Consider the following 26,260-nt stretch of genomic DNA (forward strand, 5'->3'; position numbering starts at 1 on the left):
TGGTATATATACACAATGAAATACTATGCAGCCATCAAAAGAAATGAAATCTTGCTATTTGCGACAACATGGAGGAACTAGAGTGTATCATGCTTAGCGAAATAAGTCAAGCAAAGAAAGACAACTATCATATGATCTCCCTGATATGAGGAAGTGGTGATGCAACATGGGGGCTTAAGTGGGTAGGAGAAGAATCAATGAAACAAGATGGGATTGGGAGGGAGACAAACCATAAGTGACTCTTAATCTCACAAAACAAACTGAGGGTTGCTGGGGGGAGGGGGTTTGGGAGAAGGGGGTGGGATTATGGACATTGGGGAGGGTATGTGCTTTGGTGAGTGCTGTGAAGTGTGTAAACCTGGTGATTCACAGACCTGTACCCCTGGGGATAAAAATATATGTTTATAAAAAATAAAAAATTAAAAAAAAACTAGAAAAAAGAAAAAAAAAAAGAAAGAGCAAATACTACAAAATTATCTCTACAAGATGTCTCCAAGCTTTCCATTGAATCTAGCTTTATAGCATCAAACACCTCAAAGTGAGATTTCTTGACATGGATCAAATTGTTAATCGTGGCAAGCTGATGGGTAAGCACAGGTTGAAACAATGAAAGGAAAGCATCATATACCCTGTTTTAAATTAATCTCTTCCATCTAACTCTCTTTTTAAAAAAAATAATCATGCTGGGCACCTCCACCTTTAATCAAGAGAGAAACCCTCCTGTGTAGGAGCCCATCAATCCTGAGAGCAATGATGTTTGACACCAAGGGGAATAATAGCCAAAAGGACAAAGTTCAGTTAATGGTTACCCTTGGAGATCAAGGCCTTACCTCTGATGGATCATGAATCCACTGTCCATCCACGAAGAACTTGTACTGGTGCTCTCCCTCAGGAAGGTCAAGATGGCCACAAAGTCATTATGGCTACAGAAGAAAACAGAAGGTTAAACAAGCCAAGTTCCTATTATAAGACAGAATGTCAATGTAAAAACCATGAGACACTCACAACGTACAACAGTGATCTCCCATATTCCTAGGTGATTTTCCCCACTGGAATATAAAATGTATACACCCATTTTCCTTTTCTGTATCACCTTGAGCACATATTTGCCAGCTTCTCCCAATAACTTTAGTTCTTAATATCTGGAAAAGAATAAAAGATGTTAATCTCCCAAAATGATTCACTCTAGTACAACTAATTTGCTTCAGTAGGATCAGATCTTTCACAAGTGTAAAGAAGAGAGCAGGTAGCTTCAGAATACAGGAAGTGTCTTATGGTACCATTTTCCATATTTGGGTGAGCACTTTCTGAAAAATAACCTACTGAAAAAGGGCCATTCTGATTACCAAGTAGTTCATTATTGCTCTGCAAGCAACAGCTTACATTACTACCTAGAACATCAATCGTGCTTTTAGTGCAGAAGTCAGAACAAGGAAAAAGTGGGCTCAGCCAGTTACAGATGACTTCCCACAGGCATAGGCAGGACTTGTGTTAACACAATCCTAAAGAATGTACCCACAAAGCTGAATGACAAGTTACTCTGAGGCAATGCCATTCTAACTGGTTATACATTTATGACTCACTATGAGATTAAAAAAAAAAGCCACAGATGTAGTCATTGGCTACAGAAAACGTCCTAGAGAGTCCCTAGTGGGTGGAGAAGAGCGGTCCAGCCAGGTCTCTCTCCTGAGTAGAAAAATCTGTACTCCTGGACCCTGTAGACTCAACCAAGACACTCGTCTTCACCTCTTAATCAGTAGAATCTTGCTGCTCCAATTGTTGAAGGACCCAGAAATGAAGACCTCCGTGACCCCTTCAAACCAGCGGATAACAGTGAGCCCGGCCTGCAGTGTGGGCTTTATGGAATCCTCCAAATCCTGCTGCCATGTTACAAACTCTTTGTCCCCAGGGAGCTGTAAGAAGAAGTAGGTCACCCCTAAATTGTGACCCAGGAACTCTTAAAAGGCTACTCTCTTCCCTAGGGCAGAGAGAGGTGCTAGTTTTCTGGGAAGGATGAGTAAGCCTTGAAGTTAGCAACTGAATCAGATTTTGAATATAATATAGAGAAATAACCCATCTAGGACCAAATGGTCAAATGGCTTATGCTCAACGGTTGCTCAAAACACAGCCTAACTTTAGAGATTGCATAGATCCCTCACCCTTTCAGAGCCTGAGGATCTCCCTTTCAAAACAGAGGTGGGAGAGGTTTACTGCTCCCTGTACCAGATTAACCCACAGGCAGGCAATTATGATATGCTTCTGAGTCTCTCTTAAGAGAAAAAAATATGAAAAAAAGTATGCCTCCATAAAAAACAATAAAGTTAAATCACCACTTCCTCATATGGGGATAAAAATATATGTTTATAAAAAATTAAAACAAAACAAAACAATAAAGTTAGCCAGGAATTTGTCACATGTAAATACGAGTAGCTCTGAATTATCAGTTGTAATGCAAGTTAGAGACACTGAAATTCGTAAATTCATAAAATTCATTTTGGCTAATTGGTTACAAAAAGGACATTAAAAGTATGGAAAAATGATATCATTGGTTTCTTAATTTTTAAAAAATATTTTATTTATTTAATTGAAAGAGATCACATGTAGGCAGAGAGACAAGGAGAGAGGAGGAAGCAGTTTCCCCGCTGAGCAGATAGGCTAATATGGGGCTCCATCCCAGGACCCTGGATCATGACCTGAACTGAAGGCAGGCTTTAACCCACTGAATCACCCAGGTGCCCCAGTTTCTCAATTAAAAAAAATTAAGATTTTATATATTTATTTGACACAGAGAGATCACAAGTAGGGGGAGAGGCAGGCAGGGGTGTGGAGGGGAGGAAGCAGGCTCCCCACTGAGCAGAGAGCCTGATGTGGAGCTCCATCCCATTAACCTGAGATCATGACCTGAGCCTAAGGCAGAGGCATTACCCACTGAGTTACCCTGGTGCCCCCACTGTCTTAATTTTTGAGAAGTGGTTATGATATCTTACTTGCTCACTTCTGCCAGGCATATACTAATTATTTCAGGAGTGGGGATGAAAATTCTGGAGGCTCAAGGAGCATCCGATCAAAAACAAAGCTTCCTTTTCGAAAAGCGGTTCCAATATCAAATAAGGTCTGTAGGATGAAAATAAAAAGGAAAAAAAAAGACTTACTTAGTTTTCTTTCATTACCATCTTTTAGAACAAGAGTTGGCAGACTATGGCCAACTTTTATAAATAAACTTCTTTGGAAAATAGCCATGCTCTTTCATTTACATATTATGTATAGCTGCTTTCATGCTAAGCAAAACCGAAGAGTTGTGACAGAGACCGTATGGTCCACAAGGTCTAAAGTATTCACTGTATGGTCTCTTACAGCTTGCTGTTCTCCACTTCAGATTGATTTAAATAACTCTAGCAAATAGGACTGTACTGTATCAAGTAAAAACATCCCCAAATAAAATAATGTAGGTTAAAAAAAAGATTAACTTATTCATTTGGGCTTTACTTTGAAAATGGCTAGGGTAGTCTACCTTTCATATGGTCTCTCAATAGTCCTCAAAACGTACTGTGATACACCAGGAGCAGCATAAACTCAAGTAAACATAGAAACAATTGAAGGGGTTTTCTCATGACAGAAGGAAGAGTCATAAGTAAAAACCTTTATCTCCATATTCTTAAGGCAATGCACTGTGCCTGACTGGATGCATTAGAATTACAGAAACTTTTACATATGCCTAAGAAAAACTCTCAGATTCTGATTTAGATATAGGGCCCAGGAATCTCTTTTTAAAGAGATTCACTGAGAACAATAATACTGATTGTTAAAATAAACAAAGGAAAAACTCTACGGATACATCCTACAATATTTACAGATAAAATAATAGATAAGGTGTCTGGAATTTGTTTCAAAATAATTGGGGAGGAGAGTGGCTTGGGATATAGAGGATATAAATTTGTTCACAATTTGATCATTGTTTAAACTGGGTGATGGGTATATAGGAGCTCATTACACATTCTATTCTGAAACATGGAAAATGTTTCCAAATTTCCATGTGGTGTTTAAACAAATCTCAAGTGATTCTATTGTGCAAAACAATACCAATTTGTTTTACTTATGATAACTTCAAGATAGTTCTTCATATGAGGTGCACCTAACCCTCAAACTTGGTTCGTTGTTTCCCAAGTGTTTGGCCATATGAGCTCAGTTATACTTTTATGTGAATTTTAAAATCAACTGGTCATTTTCGACCAGAGATACAGGCTGAAATTCAATCGGGGGCAATTTATGTTTGAACAGTATTGAATCTTGTCACCCCCAAATATGGAAGTTCTCTTTATTTTCTAAGGCTTCATTTATTTCTCTGTGATTATCAGTCAGATCTGTCCCTCAGTATTTCAAGATTCATGCTATTACAAATGAGACCACTTTTCACATTTCAGTTAGGCATTGTGATCAAACAAATCACTCCTGAGTTTTATGTATGGATGTTGGATCTTGATGCAAGCAACTGCATTTCAGATTCAAGCTTGATCTGGCAGTGACTGTATCTTTGGAGATTTAGGTATTTGTCAGGTGAGAAGGATCTGATTCCATTACCTTGCACTTTTCTCAGAAGCCCAAGGAAAAGGAATAATCTAACCCACATGCAGTCCTGTGGCTGGGCACATTGTACAGAGTCTTGTTGACCAATACATGTGAAATGTTTTGTATGTCCATTAATACAATTTCCTTGAGAGTAACCAGGCAATTGGCAAGGCTGCCAATTTATCTTGTGTTTAGCTATAACACCACAGTTGTAAAATTTAGAGGCTGATGTTCTCTCTTATAATTTAATTGAGTCTTCAATAATGTATTGCCATTATAATGTACTGACAGAAACTTTGGAACAGTATGCAATGATATATCCATCAAATGCCATGAGTTTGTGCTCAAATCTGATTTCTCTCATTTCTGATGTGATATCTTATAAAATGACACCAGCAGCAGGTAAACAAATAATAGTGGCAGGCTGAGGGCTGTGTGTTACTGAGTTGTGTGACTCAGCTGCCTTAAGACACAATAGTTCCTACTTCAAATCTGACTTAGGTGGCCATCAATCCATAAGCATCGAGTCCTGATTCTGCAACAGAATCTGTAGTCTTTGTGTCAACTTCATTCCCACAAGGAATAGTGAAGATCTCTGACTTAAGTAATTATTGATGTGTGTAGCAAATTTAAGTTACCTCTTTAGTCACTGAACTTATCTTAACATCCTATCAGGTAAAGCTTGCTCACCAGTGTAACTCACAAGGTCACATTTTCTGTGGCTCAGGTAACCTGTCTCAAAGAAATCAAAACATCCATTCAGTGTTAGGTGTCTCACCTGAAGTTCACCCTTGATGGGCTATCACGTGGCTCATAAACAGATTTAAATGTGTTTGATTTAGGTTTATCTAATGGTTAGATAGAGAATGACTATCAGGCCAGTTTTTGTTTCCTAGTGCTCTGCCTTTTGGACAGAATCTTTAGGTCAATATAAACATGGATTTATATCAAGTTGTTTATAACCAACCAATCATTGTGTACATGACACATATTGAAAACATTCCTTCTTTTACCTGTTTACATTTGGTTGTTGGGATGATATGATCATACTCACCTCTTCCATTTGACATCCTGAATTACAATTCTGCTCTCTGTTGGGAAAAAAAAGGTGCTCCACCTTGTTATTCATCAAAGTCATCAGAGGATGTGTTTAAATCTGCGTATTTGTGAGCATCAGAATTTTTTAAAAGATTTTAATTATTTGAAGGAGAAAGAGTAGTGTGAGCTGGGAGAACAGAGTGGGACAGAGAGGGAGACAGAAGCTAAAGCAGACTCTTTGCTGAGCTTGGAGCCCAACTCGGGTCTTGATCCCACTAGCACCAGATCCTGAATAAGCTGGAACCAAGTGTCAGATGCTTCACTGACTGAGGCACCCAGGCACTGCTTGGTATTTCTAAGACTAGAAAAGTCATTTTTGGTTGAAGCCAATACTGGATCATCTGTGAAAGAATGAATGACTAAAGATCATGGACTAAATATTTAGTGTCCATGGACCCAAAATTGTGCTATATATGTTTTCCCAAGATTGTGTAATGCACCCACCTGCAACTTCAAGACCCCAAACTTCTTCCCCAAGACCTAGGGGACACTGTACAAACTCAATCAGACCCTTCTTGGGCCACCAGCCAAGTGATGTTTTTATTGCTTGATGCTATGGGCAGAGCCACTTTACAGTTTTTATGTGTATTAAGGGCCTCCTGTTTCTCTCCAGCCAATGGAAGTAAGTAGTTTGCTTTGTTATTTGGCATCTAGAATCATGATTAGGGTCAGGATTGATTCCCCAGAACTCATTAGGTGCTGTTAAATGCAGGAAATTTTCTCCCACAATGCGACACTTGTCCCCACACATCTACTCTATTCCCTAAAATTTTACTTTCTGAGTAGATCCTTGAACCGTTTTATTCATGGCCCACCGAGGCAGCATTCTTAAGAATTTTATTAATCTGAATGAAAGGGGAGAGATCACGACTCACACCAAGGAAATGGAAACAATCATCAGAAATTATGATCAGCAACTATATGCCAATAAGTTAAGCAACCTAGAAGAAATGGGAAATTACTCAGCCTTTGAAAAGGATGGGATTTTTGTCCTTTGGAGTATGGAAGGACCCGGACAGCATACACGAAAGTGAAATAGGTAAGACACGAAAACACAAACACTAGAGGATTTCACTCCTGCCTGGATTCTGAAAACCAATACAAGTGAATAAACAAGCAAACAAAAAGCAGAATCAGAATTTCAATATAGATAACAAAGAGATGGTTCTCAGAAAGAAGGTGAGGGGGGCATGGAAGAAATAGGTGAAGGGGTGTAGGAGATACAGTCTTCCCATTGTGGGTTGGATAAGTCATGGGGATGAAAGGCACAGCATAGGGAATATGATCAATTGCACTGGAATAGTGTCTCTGGTGATGGGTGGTAGCTACACTTATGTTCATTATAATATGAGGTAAAAACTTGTCCAAGCATTATAATTTTCACCTGATGTTAACAGAATATAGTGTGTCAATTACCTTCAAAAAAATTAATGAGTCAGAAAGTATACATAGATAACAGGAATGGGTTTTTCTGAGAGGGACAGAAACCCAAAGGCAATCCAGCTGGAATGATTCTCACTCCACCAGTCTAGGGGCAAAAGATAACTGGTCTCTTGGGAAGGCCCCACTTCTCACTTCTGTGCTAATTTACTTCTAGTTCATTTCTTTGCAGATTTCTGTTTCAGAACCTGTTGCCACCTTTTCCCTGTGTTCCCTTTTGGTTGGTGTTCAGTCCCAGGCCTCATGCTCTTCTTCCCTTCATGGTCCACATTGGGTAGACCATCTGCTCCCATTTTTTGAGAGTACCTCTCTGTTCATATTCTCTCTCCTCTGAGCTCTAGAGCCTGTGTATCTGCACAGGGATGAGATGGCGCCCTCTGACAGCTCACTCTTTAACAAGAAATTTGTGGGAACTTCCTATGAGCTGGTGGGGAAGAGCTATGGAATGCCCCTGAAAACATTTTTTTTTTTTTTTTTAGTTTCAGGGGTACAATTTAGTGATATATCAGTCATGTATAATATCTAGTGCTCATTTCATCAAATGCTGTCCATAATGTCCACCACCCAGCTATCCCATGTCCCACCTACCTCCACTCCAGCAACCATCAGTTTGTTCCCCAGTATTGAGCCTCTTATGGTTTGTCTCCCTCTCTCTATGCATCTGGTTTTATTTTTTCTCCCCTTCTCCTATGTTCATTGGTTTTGTGTTTTTATATTATGCTAATGATAGAAATCATTTGGCTTTTGGTTTTCTGTGACTGACTTCTTTTCCTTAACATTATACTCTCTAGTTCCATACGCATCATTACAAGTGACAAGATTTAAGTTTTTTGGGGGGTCACTGAGTAATATTCCATTGTATCTATGTACCACATCTTCTTTATCCAGACTTTGAAAAGTTCTGCTTTTGCACCCAGCTGTTTATAATACTTTGTAGTATCTTCCTGAAACAGACTCCCTCCCCTCCACGGTATCGTCAGCTCTACCACACCAGATTCAAGTCTCCATCCTCCTGCCTTCCAAATGGTGGTCATTTTTCTACTTGTAGCCGTGCAGCATTTATATGATCACAACTTTGATTGATTTCTTGAGTTTTCAGATTGAATTAATAAGTATGTAGTTGTAATGAGGGAGGAAAACAATTTAATTCTTGCTCCCAGAATTTTCTGTTTGGATGCTGGACATGAAAACTATGAACCTGGTGGCAGGGTGGATTTTGTCACCCCCCTTCTATGAGAGCGGAATGCCACTATGTTATTGGCAAGCAGATACTTACTGGTGACACAGCTTCATCCCTTCCAGGTTGACGATAATGGTTGGAAGATGTACTAAACATAATACCTACCGTTTTCTCCACTCACTACTTAAGATTTGATGGAGGAGTTGACTGTAGCATTTTCTCTATGGCCAGGTTGTCTGACTTACATACAACTGTGACCTTTCATGGGGTCTAATGCTCCGTATCTTCATTAATATCCATGTCAGTTTTCTAATTAATGGTGCCTCTGTGTGGCACATTTACCTTTGTAGTGGTTGAGTCTTTCAGCCTCACTATGACCATCAGTATAAATACAACCCCAATATTAATTTTTCTTCTTGAAGGGCTGTTTACCTCTTTTCCTTTGAAACATGGTTTCCAGGTGATGATATCAGTCAGGGGTGTCACTGAGAAAGCCATCAGTAATTGGCCAGCTGACTTGCCTGGTGGTTGGTCACCAGAATGAGGCCAGCATGAGAAATCCCTGGTGATTGGCCAGCGGATAGTGGTGACAACACATGGTGGTGACATCACATGAAGAAGGCATTGTGATGCCCCAGGGCGGTTATAAAAGCTTGGCAACAGCCCAGGCTGCAGTGAGGAGAGAGATGGTGGCTCACTCACAGCTCTTCCTGCTCTTTCTTGACTTCTCTGCCCTGTTCCCTGCCCCTGCCCATGGCAAGCCCCCTGCCCACTCCTCCTGCCCTGGGCCTCTCTGCAATATGCTACACACCAACTTCATGTTGGCACCAATGTTTGTGCCCCTCTGTGGTCTGGAGAGTCCTTGAACCTGAACACGGTGACCCATTTCACACTAGGATGCTGGCCCAGGTCCTCAGGAAGACATTGTCATTTGACACGTGGGAGTGGAACACTGGCTACCAGAGTTCCATGGATTCTCATCCAGCTGGCCCCCTCGCCTCTGGGGTCACATGTGTCTCCAGTACAGGAAAGCTGAGTCCAAGTCCTGAGGGAGCACTGGACACACTACTACTCTGGAGCCCTCCAACCTCCCTCAGCACAGGGCACACGAGTGCTCTGAACATCCAGCCGACCCAGATGTGCACAATGTGTGGAATGTCTGGAGACACCAGGTAGAGAGGGAATTTTATGAAATAAGTAGGTACTGGGAAAAGGAATCACCACATCTCTGTATGCATCGTTAGTCATTGGAACAATGGCCCTCAGTCCATGGACTGTCTGAAACAGCTCAGCAGTGGACAAAATAATTCCCCAGAAACCTGGCTAACCCAGAGCCCACAAACCATTAATCTTCAAACAAGGCCTAACAAAGAGAAATTCAGACCTCAGAACAGAGGACCTGCCAGGAACCCAAAGACTGGGAGCCTTCTGATCCCATTTCACACTGGGCAGATGAGTCACATAGACACTGGGTGGATAAGGAGCCTCCATACCTCATGTTGGACAGCCCAATGGAGCACAAGGCAAGTAAGCTCAGAGAACGGGCTTGACAGGTGTGAAGAAACCAGGAGTCCTGTATTTCAGCTCTGTATCAGGAAAATGATTCCGTTCAGCAAAAGCATTAACATGGGCCTTGGTACCCATGTACAAAAACTCAGCTCTCCACTAGTCCACGCAGGCACCTAGCCAGCCCACTCACCATGTGCCCTTGGGTCAGGAGACCAACAATTGAGAGGTCTGTGAGGCCAAGCAGGCACCTGGAGAGCCAGGTCCCCATGTTCCCTTGGACATGGAGACTAACCATTCTGCTCTCTATTACACCAAACAGGCACCTGGAATTCAGGTGCACCATGTAATCTTGAACCTGGACACCAACTGAGCTGTCTGATGGGCTAAGCATGCATGTTGACAGGGGGCTAACCATGTGTCCTTGGACGTGGAGACCAAAAATGCAGCTCTGTGATAAGCCAAGCAGGCGACTTCACAGATGACTCACCATGGGCCCATGGACCTGGAAACCACAAAATCAGGTCTCTACTAGGCCAAGCTGGCACCTGTACAGCTGGCTCACCATGGGCCCATGGACCTGGAGACCAATCAAGGAGCTCTGAGCTAAGCCAAGCAGACACCTAAACCTATGGCTTACCATGTGCTCTTGGAGCTTGAGACCAAAAAAGCAGCTCTTTGCCAGGCGAATGGGACACCTTGACAAAAGGCTCACCAAGTACCCTTGGACCTGGAGACCAAAAAGTGAGCTGTCTGGTGGCTTAAGCAGGTACTGTGATAGTAGACTAAACATATGCCCTTGAGCCCAAGAAATGAGATCTGGGCTAGGACAAGGAGACACATAAACAGGAGGCTCACCATGTGCCCATGGACCCAGAGACCAGCAACTCAGCTCTCTGCTTGGCCACGTGACCACCTTGGCAACAGGATTCCCATGTGTCCTTGGACCTGGAGAACAACTATGTTTTCTAATGGGCTGAAGAGCAATGTTGACAGTCAGTATGCCAGGTACCCTTGGACCTGGAGACCAACAATGCAGCTCTGCACTAGGCCAAGAAGGCCCCTGGACAGTGAGTTCAGCATGTTTCCTTGCACACAGATCCTTCCTTCTCCCAAAAGTACAGGGCACTCAAACACAAGGCTTTCCAGCAGGCGTCACTCCAAACCTCCTCAACATTGCACCAATTTGTCCAATGAAGCCATGGAGACCTGGGAGCTTCCAAACCATGAGCCTTCCATCCCAGAAGAGCATGGGACGCAGAAGCCACTGGGACACCAACTTGACCCAAAAATCTATGACTGCATGCCTTTCATCTCTATGGAGAAGTGAGCATTTGAGTCTCTTACTTTCAATGTCCTTCAGGCTGAGATCCTTGTGGCCTGCTCTCTCTGCATTATTCATTTTGAGGGGAGGTCTCCTCCTGAGAAAGAAAATACAGCATGCCCTGGGAGATGAAACAGCCAGGGGTTTGAACACTTTGTTTTCAAATTCATGGCAGGAAATGAGGAGGGGCAATGGGAGGAAGTTGTGCAGGAGAACCAGGCCTTGAGCTATGTGGAGTCCTTGGCAGAAATCCTCCAGGTGAAGTAAAAGTGTTACATCTTCAAGGGAGAGTTGGAGGCCTTAAAGCAAAAAGCCAAACAATGCACTGAGAGGCAGGCTCAGCTCCATGAGATGGAGAGTTTCTGCCTTCAAATGAGGGTCTTTCTAGATGTTTCTGCCTTACACGCTGTCCCCAAGGGTTAATGTCTGTGCACCTATGCTCTATGGCATTGAAGGGCAGTTGGGGAATAGGTGTACATCTCCTCGTTTGATGGTCAGCTTTGATTTTAAATGTTAGGCAAATAAACCACTTAAAAAAAATAAAAATAATAATTTATTAATATCATGTGGCTTCAGATGGAAGGGCCTCTACCCTGACCCTTCCTGACTTTAAGTAGAACTCACTGCAGTAAGAATAGACATCTCCAACCCTTATCCAAGCATCCTTGATCCCCCTAAGCCCACGCTTACTTGGAAAGCAGCCACGGTGTGGGCAGCTCCAAGGTTGAAGCTAGGGTTCTCTGGATGAACCTCGTGGTCACATCCTCCTCCTCTTGGAGCTGGTACTTCCCAGCAGTACAATCAAATCCTGATCCAGCGTTTGGGGCTCCTTGGCAGTGCACATGTTCACTGTGGGCTAAGCTACACCCTAGTCCTCAGTGGTCAGCTCAGGCTGGTCCTTGCAGAGATGGCTACTGCTGTATGCATTCCTCAGTTTACCCTGATTTTTCTGAACTCGACTTGTCCCTGTTCTTACCTCCATTGGCAACCACTTGCCCCACCATTGCCTTATCCTTCTTTGGGTTATTCTCATCCCCCAAGCCTGCTGATGTTCTGTCTTCCATCTGCTCCCTCCATGCTCAGTTTTCAGTCTAGGTCCAGCTCAGGCTCCTGCAGGGGACACACAGAGAAGGGCCTGAGTCAGGTCTCAGCTGCAGTCCCCAGAGCTACTAAACGGGCACCTCAGATCCTCCTCAGAAACTGAGCAGGAAGGGAATTGGGAGAATGTAAATACCAATCTTAGCTTAGACATGAGGAAACTGAGGCCCAGAGGACTTAGGAACCAGGGCAGGAAGTAGAACATGGTCTCAGTGGAAGCTCTGGATTCTCTGGACTGAGTTCAAGTAACAGAATGGCCCTGACTCTTCCCTTTAAAATCCTTAAAAACAACAACAACAACAACAACAAAACCCGTGCAGATATTGCCAGATGCTTTCATGTGCTCTGCAGCCCTCACTTCCTCTCCTTATCTCCAAGCAGCTGGTTCCCCCTGTCTTTGCCTGCTGCTCCCTTGTCTTGTACCACTGAGAGGTCTCCTCCCTTAAGTCATCTGCCCCCTTTTGGAGTCTGGGGGAACTGCCACGGCCAGAGACTGAAGGCACAGGCCCTGAATCCCTGACTCCAGCAGGGAGGTCAGAAACCAGGCTCTAACTCAGCACCTGCTGGGACTCTAGGATATGGAATAGTAGAAGAAATCAACAAATCTAGGAGCTGCTTCTTTGAAAGAATTAATAAAATTGATATTCCTCTGGTCATATTTCTAAAAAGAACACAGAAAGGATCCAAATAAATAAAATCATAATCAAGCAGGAGACATCATACCCAACACCAAGGAAATACAGGCAAGTATAAGAACATAGGATGCCAACTCTATGTGAACCAATCAGGCAGTCTTGAAAAAATGAATGCATTCCTAGAAACATAGAAACAATTGAAACTGAACTGGGAAAGAAAATGAAACCTGAAGAGACTCATAGTCAGCAACAAAATCGAAGAAGTCATCAAAACTCCTCCAGGAAACAAGAGCCCAGTGTGAAATGGCTTCCCAGGGGAATTATACCAAACATTTAAAGATTTAGTACCTCTTCTGAAACTTTCCCAAAGAGTAGAACTGGAAGGAAAACTTCCAAACCCTTTTGATAAGGTCAGCATTCCCCTGTTTCCAAAACCAGATAAAGGAGGATTATGGACCACTCTCCCAAATGAATGTGGATGCAAACATTCTCACCAACATATTAGACAATAGGATCCAACAGCCCATTGAAAGGATGATTCACCACGACCAAATCGCATTTATTCCTGGGCTACAAGGGTGGTTTGACAACACAAATTAATCAATAGAATCCACGACCTTAATAGAAGAAAGAACAAGAACCATAGGATCCTCTCAAAAGATAAGTAAAAGCATTTGACAAATTAATGCATCCCTTCTTGATCAAAACTCTTCACCATGGAGGAATACAGGGTACACATCTCCAAACCATAAAAGCCATCTATGGGAAACCCACAGAGAATATCATTCTCAATGGGGAAAAACTGAGAGGCTTTCCCATCAGGTCAGGAACACCACAGGGATGCCCATTCTCATGACTATTGTTCATAGTACTAGAATTCTTAGCCTCAGCCATCAGAAAACAAACAGAAATAAAAGGTGTCTGAATCAGCAAAGAAGGAGTCAAACTCTCAACCTTTGCAGACAATAGGATACTTTCTGTGGAAAACCAAAAAGACTCGACCCCCTAATTGCTAGAACACATCCAGGAATTCTGTAAAGTATCAGGATACAAAATCAATACAGAGAAATCACTTGCATTTGCCTGCAGCAACAATGCAACAGAAGAAAGAGAAATTAAGAAATCCACCCCATGTATAACCGCACCCCAAATCATAAGATACTTAGGACTCCATCTAACCAAAAAGGCAAAGGATTTGTACTCAGAAAACCATACTGTATTCATGAACGAAATGGAGGAAGACACAAAGAATTGGAAAAACTTCCCATGGCCTTGGATTGGAAGAACAAATATTGTGAAAATGCCTATGCTACCCAGAACAATCCAAAGATTCAATGCAATCTCTATCAAAATACCATCCGCATTTTTCACAGAACTGGAATAAATCACCCCCAAATTGGTATGGAAGCAGAAAAGAGCCCAAATAGCCAATGGGATGTTGAAAAAGAATACCCAACTTTTGTAGTAACATGGACGGGACTGGAAGAGATTATGCTGAGTGAAATAAGTCATGCAGAGAGAGTCAATTATCATATGGTTTCACTTATTTGTGGAGCATAACAAATAGCATGGAAGACATGGGGAGATAGAGAGGAGAAGGGAGTTGAGGGAAATTGGAAGGGGAGGTAAACCATGAGAGACTATGGACTCTGAAAAACAATCTGAGGGTTTTGAAGGGGCAGGGGGTGGGAGGTCGGGGTACCAGGTGGTGGGTATTATAGAGGGCACGGATTGCATGGAGCACTGGGTGTGGTGCAAAAACAATGAATACTGTTATGCTGAAAATAAATAAAAAATAAATTTTAAAAAAAGAAAACCAATGCTGATGGCAACACAATTTCAGACTTCAAGCTCTATTACAAAGCTGTAACATCAAGATCATATGGTCCTGGCACAAAAACAGACACACAGATCAATGGAACAGAATACAGAAACCAGAAGTGGACCCTCAGCTCTAGGGTCAACTAATCTTTTCAAAGCAGGAAAGAATATCCAATGGGGAGGAAAAAAAAAGTGTCTTCAATAAACGGTGCTGGGGAAACAGGACAACCATATGCAGAATAATGAAACTGGACCTTTTTCTTATACCATACACAATAAATAAACTCCAAGTGGATGAAAGACCTTTTTGGGAGATAAGAATTCATCCAGATCCTTTAGTAGAACAGAGGCAGTAACCACTTTGATCTCAGCCATAGCTACTTCTTACTAGCCACATCTCCAAAGCTGAGGGAAATAAAGGCAAAAATGAACTGTTGGGATTTTGTCAAGATAACAAGCTTTTAAACAACAATGTAAACAGTCAACAAAACCAAAAAACAACAGAAAGACTGAGAGAAGATATTTTCAAATGACATATCAGATAAAGGGCTCAAATCCAAAATTACAAAGAACCCACCAAACTCAACACCCACAGAACAAATAATGCAATCACGAGATAGCTCAAAGACATGAACAGACATTTCTCCAAAGAAGACATCCAAATGGCCAACAGACAATTTTAAAAGTGCTCAACATCCCATGCTATTAGGAAAATATAAACCAAATCCATAATGAGGTACCACCTTACGTCAGTCAGAATGGCTAAAATGTAGTAGTCAGGAAGAGACAATTGTTGGTGAGGATGTGGAGAAAGGGAAACCCTTTTATACTGTTGCTTGGAATGCAAGCTGATGAATCCACCCTGGAAAACAGTGTGGAGGTTCCTCAAGAAGTTGAAAATAGAACTTCCCTACAACCCTGCGATTGCACTGCTGGGTATTTACCCCAAAGATACAAATGTAGTGATCTGAAGGGTCACCTGCACCCCAATGTCTATAGCAGCAATGCCCACAAGAGCCAAAGTATGCAAAGAACCCAGACGTCCATCCACAGATGAGTGGCTCTATATGGATACATATATCATTGAGTATTATGCAGCCATCAAAAAATGACATCTTTCCAGTTGCAAAGACTTGGATGGAACTAGAGGGTATTACGCTAAGTGAAATAAGTCAATCAGAGAAGGACAATTAACATATGATCTCGCTGATTTGTGGAATTTAAGAAACAAGACAGAGAATCATAGGGAAAAAGAAGAAAGAAAGAAAGAAAGAGAAACTAGAGAAGGGTTTCACTTTGAAACCCTTCAGAGACAGTGTCTCTGTCAAAGAGACACTTAATCTCAGGGAACAAACTGAGGATTCCTGAAGGAGAGGAAGGTGAGGGAACAGGGTGGGTGGGTGATGGGCATGAGGAGGGTATGTGCTGTGGTGAGCACTGTGTGGAGTGTAAAACAGAAGGATCTCACCTGTACGCCTGAAACAAATAACACATTATATGATCATAGTAAAAAAGAAGAGAAAGAAAAACATTTAGAATACAAATGTATGAGGAGGGAGTCAAGATGGCAGAGAAGTAGCAAGCTGAGACTACATCTGCTAGCCGGAGATCAGCTAGATAGCTTATCTAAAGATTGCAAACACCTAAAAATCCATCTGCAGATCAAAGAGAAGAAGAACAGCAATTCTGGAAACAGAAACACAACCACTTTCTGAAAGGTAGGACCGGCGGTGGAGAAGTGTATCCAAAGCGAGGGGAAGATAGACCCCGGGTCTATCCCAGAAAGTGGTGGAGCAACGGAGCACAAAATCAGGACATTTAAAAGTCTGTTCCGCTGATGGACATCACTCCAGAGGCTAAACTGGGGCGAAGCCCACATGAGGTCAACGTGGCCTCAGGTCCCGCAGGGTCACAGAAGGATCGGGGGTGTCTGAGTGTCGCAGAGCTTGTGGGTATTGGAACAGAAAAGCTGGCTACAGAGACAGAGCTGACAGTAAGCTCACAGCTCGGTGTTACCTTGAACCGGTCGCAGGCTCGGTGAGCTCGGAGCGTGGCCAGAGGTCTGGCAGATGGGAGTAACTGGGTGCTGTTCCCTGGGGGCGCACTGAGGAGTGGGGCCCTGGGCTCTCAGCTCCTCCGGGCCGGAGACCAGGAGGCCGCCATTTGTATTCCCGTCCTCCGGGACTCTCCGGAAAGCGCTCAGGGAACAAAAGCTCCAGAAAGCAAAACCGAGCGGATTACTCACCCCGGCTCCAGGTAAGGGTGGTGCAATTCCGCCTGGGGCAAAGACACTTGAGAATCAGTACAACAGGCCCCTCCCCCAGAAGATCAACAAGAAATCCAGCTGAGACCAAGTTCACCAACCAAGGAGTGCGGTTTCAATACCACGGAGAGCAGCAGAATTCCAGACGAGGAGAAAGCAAAGCACAGAACTCATGGCTTTTTCCCTGTGATTTTTTTTTAGTCTTGCAGTTAATTTGATTTTTTCTTTTTCATTTTTTTTTTTCACGCATTCTGGTAATCTTTTTTTAACTTTTACCCTTATCTTTTTTAACGTTTTTAACTACTTTATCTAATATATATATTTTTTCTTTTTATATTTTTCTTTATTTGTTGTCTTTTTTAAAATTCTTTTCTTTTCTTTGTTTTTTCTTTTTTCTTTTTTTTTCTCGCTTTTTGAACCTCTTTTTTTTCCCTTTCTCCCCCTCACGATTTGGGATCTCTTCTAATTTGGTTAAAGCATATTTTCCTGGGGTTGTTGCCACCCTTTTAGTATTTTACTTGCTCCTTCATATACTCTTATCTGGATAAAATAACGAGATGGAAAAATTCACCACAAAAAAAAAAAAGAACAAGAGGCAGTACCGAAGGCTAGGGACTTAACCAATACAGACATTGGTAATATGTCAGATCTAGAGTTCAGAATGACAATTCTCAAGGTTCTAGCCGGGCTCAAAAAAGGCATGGAAGATATTAGAGAAACCCTCTCGGGAGATATAAAAGCCCTTTCTGGAGAAATAAAAGAACTAAAATCTAACCAAGTTGAAATCAAAAAAGCTATTAATGAGGTGCAATCAAAAATGGAGGCTCTCACTGCTAGAATAAATGAGGCAGAAGAAAGAATTAGTGATATAGAAGACCAAATGATAGAGAATAAAGATGCTGAGCAAAAGAGGGACAAACAGCTACTGGACCATGAGGGGAGAATTCGAGAGATAAGTGACACCATAAGACGAAACAACATTAGAATAATTGGGATTCCAGAAGAAGAAGAAAGAGAGAGGGGAGCAGAAGGTATACTGGAGAGAATTATTGGGGAGAATTTCCCCAATATGGCAAAGGGAACGAGCATCAAAATTCAGGAGGTTCAGAGAATGCCCCTCAAAATCAATAAGAATAGGCGCACACCCCGTCACCTAATAGTAAAATTTACAAGTCTCAGTGACAAAGAGAAAATCCTGAAAGCAGCCCGGGAAAAGAAGTCTGTAGCATACAATGGTAAAAATAATAGATTGGCAGCTGACTTATCCACAGAGACCTGGCAGGCCAGAAAGAGCTGGCATGATATTTTCAGAGCACTAAACGAGAAAAACATGCAGCCCAGAATACAATATCCAGCAAGGCTATCATTGAAAATAGAAGGAGAGATTAAAAGCTTCCAGGACAAACAACAACTGAAAAAAATTTGCAAACACCAAACCAGCTCTACAGGCAATATTGAAAGGGGTCCTCTAAGCAAAGAGAGAGCCTACAAGTGGTAGATCAGAAAGGAACAGAAACCATATACAGGAACAGTCAACTTACAGGCAATACAATGGCACTAAATTCATATCTCTCAATAGTTACCCTGAATTTTAATGGGCTAAATGCCCCTGTCAAAAGACACAGGGTATCAGAATGGATAAAAAAACAAAACCCATCTATATGTTGCCTCCAGGAAACTCATTTTAAGCCCGAAGACACCTCCAGATTTAAAGTGAGGGGGTTGAAAAGAATTTACCATGCTAATGGACATCAGAAGAAAGCAGGAGAGGCAATCCTTATATCAGATCAATTAGATTTTAAGCCAAAGACTATAATAAGAGATGAGGAAGGGCACTATATCATACTCAAAGGGTCTGTCCAACAAGAAGATTTAACAATTTTAAATATCTATGCCCCCAACGTGGGAGCAGCCAACTATATAAACCAATTAATAACAAAATCAAAGAAACACATCAACAATAATACAATAATAGTAAGGGATTTTAACACTCCCCTCACTGAAATGGACAGATCATCCAAGCAAAAGATCAGCAAGGAAATAAGGCCTTAAACGACACACTGGACCAGATGGACATCACAGATATATTCAGAACATTTCATCCCAAAGCAACAGAATACACATTCTTCTCTAGTGCACATGGAACATTCTCCAGAATAGATCACATCCTCGGTCCTAAATCTGGACTCAACCGGTATCAAAAGATTGGGATCCTTCCCTGCATATTTTCAGACCACAATGCTCTAAAGCTAGAACTCAACGACAAAAGGAGTTTGAAAAGAACCCAAATACATGGAGACTAAACTGCATCCTTCTAAAGAATGAATGGGTCAACCGGGAAATTAAAGAAGAATTGAAAAAAATCATGGAAACAAATGATAATGAAAATACAACGGTTCAAAATCTGTGGGACACAACAAAGGAAGTCCTGAGAGGAAAATATATAGCAGTACAAGCCTTTCTCAAGAAACAAGAAAGGTCTCAGGTACACAACCCAACCCTACACCTAAAGGAGCTGGAGAAAGAACAAGAAAGAAGCCCTAAGCCAAGCAGGAGAAGAGAAATCATAAAGATCAGAGCAGAAATCAATGAAATAGAAACCAAAAAAAAACAACAGAACAAATCAACGAAACTAGGAGCTGGTTCTTTGAAAGAATTAATAAAATTGATAAACCCCTGGCCCGACTTATCAAAAAGAAAAGAGAAAGGACCCAAATAAATAAAATCATGAATGAAAGAGGAGAGATCACAACTAACACCAAAGAAATACAAACTATTATAAGAACATACTATGAGCAACTCTACGGCAATAAATTTGACAATCTGGAAGAAATGGATGCATTCCCAGAAACATATAAACAACCACAACTGAACCAGGAAGAAAAGGAAAGCCTGAACAGACCCATAACCAGTAAGGAGATTGAAACAGTCATTAAAAATCTCCAAACAAACAAAAGCCCAGGGCCAGATGGCTTCCTGGGGGAATTCTACCAAACATTTAAAGAAGAACTAATTCCTATTCTCCTGAAACTGTTCTAAAAAATAGAAATGGAAGGAAAACTTCCAAACTCATTTTATGAGGCCAGCATCACCTTGATCCCAAAAGCAGACAAGGATCCCATCAAAAAAGAGAGCTATAGACCAATATCCTTGATGAACACAGATGCGAAAATACTTAACAAAATACTAGCCAATAGGATTCAACAGTACATTAAAAGGATTATTCACCACGACCAACTGGGATTTATTCCAGGGCTGCAAGGTTGGTTCAACATCCGCAAATCAGTCAATGTGATACAACACATCAATAAAAGAAAGAACAAGAACCATATGATACTCTCCATAGATGCTGAAAAAGCATTTGACAAAGTACAGCATCCCTTCCTGATCAAAACTCTTCAAAGTGTAGGGATAGAGGGCACATACCTCAATATCATCAAAGTCATCTATGAAAAACCCTCCGCAAATATCATTCTCAATGGCGAAAAACTGAAAGCTTTACCGCTAAGATCAGGAACACGGCAGGGATGTCCATTATCACCACTGTTATTTAACATAGTACTAGCGGTCCTAGCCTCAGCAATCAGACAACAAAAGGAAATTAAAGGCATCCAAATCGGCAAAGAAGAAGTCAAATTATCACTGTTCACAGATGATATGATACTATATGTGGAAAACCCAAAAGACTCCACTCCAAAACTGCTAGAACTTATACAGGAATTCAGTAAAGTGTCAGGATATAAAATCAATGCACAGAAATCAGTTGCATTTCTCTACACCAACAGCAAGACAGAAGAAAGAGAAATTAAGGATTCAATCCCATTTACAATTGCACCCCAAACCATAAGATACCTAGGAATAAACCTAACCAAAGAGACACAGAATCTATACTCAGAAAACTATAAAGTACTCATGAAAGAAATTGAGGAAGACACAAAGAAATTGAAAAATGTTCCATGCTCCTGGATTGGAGGAATAAATATTGTGAAAATGTCTATGCTACCTAAAGCAATCTACACATTTAGTGCAATTCCTATCAAAGTACCATCCATCTTTTTCAAAGAAATGGAACAAATAATGCTAAAATTTATATGGAACCAGAAAAGACCTCGAATAGCAAAGGGATATTGTAAAAGGCCAACGTTGGTGGCAGTACAATTCCAGACTTCAAGCTCTATTACAAAGCTGTCCTCATCAAGATAGCATGGTACTGGCACAAAAACAGACACATAGATCAATGGAACAGAATAGAGAGCCCAGAAATAGACCCTCATCTCTATGGTCAACTAATTTTCGACAAAACAGGAAAGAATGTCCAATGGACAAAAGACAGCCTCTTCAATAAATGGTGCTGGGAAATTGGACAGCCTCATGCAGAAAAATGAAATTGGACCATTTCCTTACACCACACATGAAAATAGATTCAAAATGGATGAAGGACCTCAAAGTGAGAAAGGAATCCATCAAAATCCTTGAGGAGAACACTGGTAGCAACCTCTTCGACCTCAGCCACAGCAACATCTTCCTGGGAACAACGCCAAAGGCAAGGGAAGCAAGGGCATAAATAAACTATTGGGATTTCATCAAGATCAAAAGCTTTTGCACAGCAAAGGAAACAGTTAACAAAATCAAAAGACAACTGGCAGAATGGGAGAAGATATTTGCAAACGACATATCAGATAAAGGACTAGTGTCCAGAATCTATAAAGAACTTAGCAAACTCAACACCCAAAGAACAAATAATCCAATCAAGAAATGGGCAGAGGACATGAACAGACATTTCTGCAAAGAAGACATCCAGATGGCCAACAGACACATGAAAAAGTGCTCCATATCACTCGGCATCAGGGAAATACAAATCAAAACCACAATAAGATATCATCTCACACCAGTCAGAATGGCTAAAATCAACAAGTCAGGAAATGACAGATGCTGGCGAGGATGCGGAGAAAGGGGAACCCTCCTACACTGTTGGTGGGAATGCAAGCTGGTGCATCCACTCTGTAAAACAGCATGGAGGTTCCTCAAAACATTGAAAATAGAACTGTCCTATGACCCAACGATTGCACTATTGGGTATTTACCCTAAAGATACAAACGTAGTGATCCAAAGGGGCACGTGCACCCGAATGTTTATAGCAGCAATGTCCACAATAGCCAAACTATGGAAAGAACCTAGATGTCCATCAACAGATTAATGGATCAAGATGGGGTGGTATATATACACAATGGAATACTATGCAGCCATCAAAAGAAACGAAATCTTGCCATTTGCGACAACATGGATGGAACTAGAGCATATAATGCTTAGTAAAATAAGTCAAGCGGAGAAAGACAACTATCATATGATCTCCCTGATATGAGGAAGTGGTGATGCAACATGGGGGCTTAAGTAGGTATAAGAAGAATAAATGAAACAAGATGGGATTGAGAGGGAGACAAACCATAAGTGACTCTTAATCTCACAAAACAAACTGAGGGTTTCTGGGGGGGGGGGTATGGAGAAGGGGGTGGTATTATGGACATTGGGGAGGGTATGTGCTTTGGTGAGTGCTGTGAAGTGTGTAAACCTGGTGATTCACAGACCTGTACCCCGGGGGATAAAAATATATGTTTATAAAAAATAAAAAATTTAAAAAAAAGAGTACAAATGTATACTACGTAAAAATAAATCATTTAATCTCCTTGATATGAAAGAAAGAAAGAAAACAAAAGCAAACAAGCAAGTAAGTGACTATGCCAACTGGAGTCACCACACTCCAATTTCAAGCTAGATTACAAAGCTGTTGTCATCAAAACAATACTGTGCTGGCAGAAAAACAGACAAGCAGGACAATGGAACACAGCAGAAAGCATGGAAACTGATAATCATAATACTTTTGGCAATGTTTATTCATTCAAATTCTAAAGGTATATTTAAACCAAGCTCTGATAGAATCATTAACTCTCAATGAGAATTTATACTACTGATGTCCTGTTCCAACCTTTGCTACCAATAAATGCATTTTTTAAACACGTTGTTTTATATACATATATATTATAAAATAAGGATGATTTAGAATCCACACTTTTAGGAAAAGTTAAATTCAAAAAGGAAAACATGGGTAGTAAGTTCCTCGATACTGGTTTCGGGGAAGAGACCTCTACATCAGACCCCAAAATCAAAGTCAACAAAAGCAAAAATAAACAAGTGGAGGGACATCAAACTTAAATTTCTGCATGATAAAAGAAACATTAAACCCTTAAAAGGCAACCTGCCACAGGAGAAAAAATATCTGCACATCCTATGTGTGAGAAGAGGCTAATATCCAAAATACACAAAACACTCTTTCAAAACCAAACAAAAACTGAATAAAATCTGGGGAGAATATGTGAATAGATACTTTCCAAAGATGGCATACAGACGGCCAACAGACACGTAGAAAGTTGTTCAACGTCACTAATCGTCATTAGGGAAACAAGCCAAAACCACAATCAGCTATCACCTCACAAGGCTGGGAACGGCAATCCTCCCAGAGAGAGACACCAGGTGTGGTCAAGGGTGTGTAAACAAGGAGATCCTGTGCACTGTTGGTGGGAATGAAAATTGGTTCACCCACTGTGACAAACACTATGGAGTTTCTGGAAAAAAATAAAGAACTACCACGTAACCTAGTAATTGCTCTACTGGCTATTTCTTTGGAGAACACAAAAACAATCCCTCCAAAGAGAGATGCACTCTCATGTTCACAGCAGCATTATTCACAAAAAACAGACATGGAAACTTGACCTTGGGAGCATTATGTTAAGAGACTCTGACACAGAAAGACACACACCAGAGACTCTCATGGACGTTCCACATGGAAAAAAAATACTGAATACATAGATAATGAGAACAGATGGGTGGCTCTAGATTCAGGGATGGGGTGGCGGTGAAGGTAGTCAAAGGTGCCATGTTTGAGTAATAAAATCGACAAGTCCTGGAATGTTCTGTGCAGCATGGAGACAAAAGCCACCCCGCAGGATGTGGTACAGGCTCCCCCAGTATTTGAAAGTACAGTATTCCTAAGAAACCTTTGACAGCAGAAGTGGTATAAATGGAAAAAGTAATTATCATTCATTTCCACAAAAATGTGAGCATGTTCAGACACCAAAAGTTTCTTCTCTTTGGCTCTGCCTAGGCCTGAGCACACAATATCTTAACAGATGCCCAAAATAAATGGAGACAAAGCACAGCAGATGCTCACAGACACCATTCAAAGCCCTGGTGGCTGGACGCAGAGAGCAGTGTCCAGGAAGGAGCTGGTTGAGGTGCAGGCTGCTCTGTGGTGGTTCCCCACAAAACAGATGCTGGACGCTATGCCCACTTTGTGACTTTTTTCATAAGAGAGAAATCCTCTTCAGGTTTCTTTCTGCTATTTGTGCTGCATAATAACATAGATCTTTTGAAAAAGCCAAGTGTTTTACCATGAACTTTGAGAAAAGTGAGAAGACTTATACTTGAAAGTTGCTGAGGGGGTAGAAGTTCAGAGTTCTCCCAGACACAAACATCAGCAGGTCCACTGTGAAAGGCACCTTTCTAAGCAGGTGGAACATGGACTACCTCCTTCCCCAAGAAACAACCTTCTTTGCCTTGCTCAGGACAACCTGCAAGAGCTCAAACTTACCTCAATTCCTCCTTTCTCCCATTACCAATATCAAACCCTTTGGCAAATCCCGTGAGATCCATCTTCAGTGGGTACCCAGAATAGCACTAACCCCTCCTTCCAAGGCTGCCTGTCTGGTCCACGCTGGAATCTATCTCTTGCCTGACTTCCTGGAAAAGCTTTATCATTGATCTCTCTTGCCCATCCTCAACCCTCTCTTATCTGTTCTCAACACTATAGCCAGGATGGCCCAGGTGAAATAGGGTCCCATGGGGTCACAGCTCTGCCACGGATTTCTGTCACCTCCCTGAGGTCATGTCCTAAGCTGTCTCCTGTGGCCTTAGGGCTTGCTGCTCCTGAACATACATGATATGCTTCTGCCCCAGGGCATTTGCATATGCTTCCCCTTCTATTTAGAAGACTCTGCATTGATATCACTCACCTTTTTTTTTTAACTTGACTCAAGCATCACCTTCCTAATGAAGACACTCCTGTCCCCCATGTGAATAGCAAGCACCATTGCCACCTCCACTGCAGCACCCCAGCCCTGTCTCCTGCTTTCTATTTCCAGATCACTTATCACAGTCACCAGGCCATCTTGGGGAAATGGAGCGCTACTCAGATGGTTTCACCATGGACTCCCTCTGATTTCCTAATCAAGAGCCCTGGAGGAGATGATGACCAGAACTCTTGCACAGCAAGGATGTCTAGGACACTTGGTCCCTCTCAGTCATCCTGAAGACCATCAGGAAAATGAGCTATAAGAGGTATCCACTTTCACATGAAACCTGAAGCCAGACACCTTCCTCGATTCCAGGGGAGCACACACACGTCCTTCCCTTGCCTGATATGCTCATCTGAGAAAGATAAACAGAGAAGCATCCCAGGGTCCAAATCTCCCTCTGGCCAAGGTCCTGGGAAACAGACATCTCTCCTCCCTGCACCAGGCACCTGTGATTGACATCCAACATCCTCCTGTGCTGGGGCAGAATGGTGCACCTGTCCCTCTTTCCTGGGACGTCATCACAAACCAGGCTTTGTTCCATACTTTTCAGAAAGGAACCTGCAGCAGCAGCAGCAGCAGCAGCAGCAGCAGTAGCAGACCACCCAGGATCGGTCTCAGTCTCACACAGCAGGCCCCATGTGGAACTAGGGCTTCAAGGAAACTGGTGTGCCCTGTGGCCTTGGAACCTAATGGCAGGAGCTGAGATTTTTGTTCCAAATGGAAACCAGCCTCTTCCACACAGCACAAGATAGTGGAGGATTTCTCAGGGGTCTGGCTCTGGAAGAAGTGCTTCTTCTGGCTGAGTTCACAGGCACCAGGCAGAGGACACATGCAGTAGCTCGTCCAAGGAAGCAAGGGGCACCCTCAGAAAGAAGCCTGCATGCTGCCTGCATGCTGCTTCCTACCAAGCCCCAGCTGAGATGAGGGCTGGAGAACCAAACAGGAAGCAAGTTTCCTATCATGTCTGAAGCAGGAGGGCTGGCCAGGGAGCAGAACCCTGTCCCTGGAGCAAGCTGGCCTATGCATCAAAAGTGAAGGTCATCGCCATGACCTCACAGTCTCCCAGCTATTTGATCTGACTACCCTGCCAGGCTCACACCTGCTGACATGGTGGCTCCCAAGGCCCAGAGACTGCTTTCCACCCTGGCTCAATGCTGCTCACAGAGAATCAAACTCCAGTATCAGACACACATTCATCGT

The 26,260-nt window shown here is 42.1% G+C and overlaps 1 pseudogene across 1 annotated transcript; it reads right to left on the bottom strand.

The window, feature by feature from the left end:
- Positions 1-466: 466 nt before the first annotated feature.
- Positions 467-25,891, bottom strand: LOC309858333 (5'-AMP-activated protein kinase subunit beta-2-like; annotated as a pseudogene). Its single transcript has 4 exons — positions 25,619-25,891; positions 1,747-1,913; positions 831-923; positions 467-598 (listed from the first exon to the last, which is right to left on the bottom strand). The product of its transcript is annotated as a 5'-AMP-activated protein kinase subunit beta-2-like (transcript).
- Positions 25,892-26,260: the final 369 nt, after the last annotated feature.

Source organism: Mustela nivalis (genome assembly GCF_964662115.1).
Source record: "Mustela nivalis genome assembly, contig: HAP1_SCAFFOLD_2210, whole genome shotgun sequence".
In the NCBI taxonomy this organism is placed as follows: domain Eukaryota; kingdom Metazoa; phylum Chordata; class Mammalia; order Carnivora; family Mustelidae; genus Mustela; species Mustela nivalis.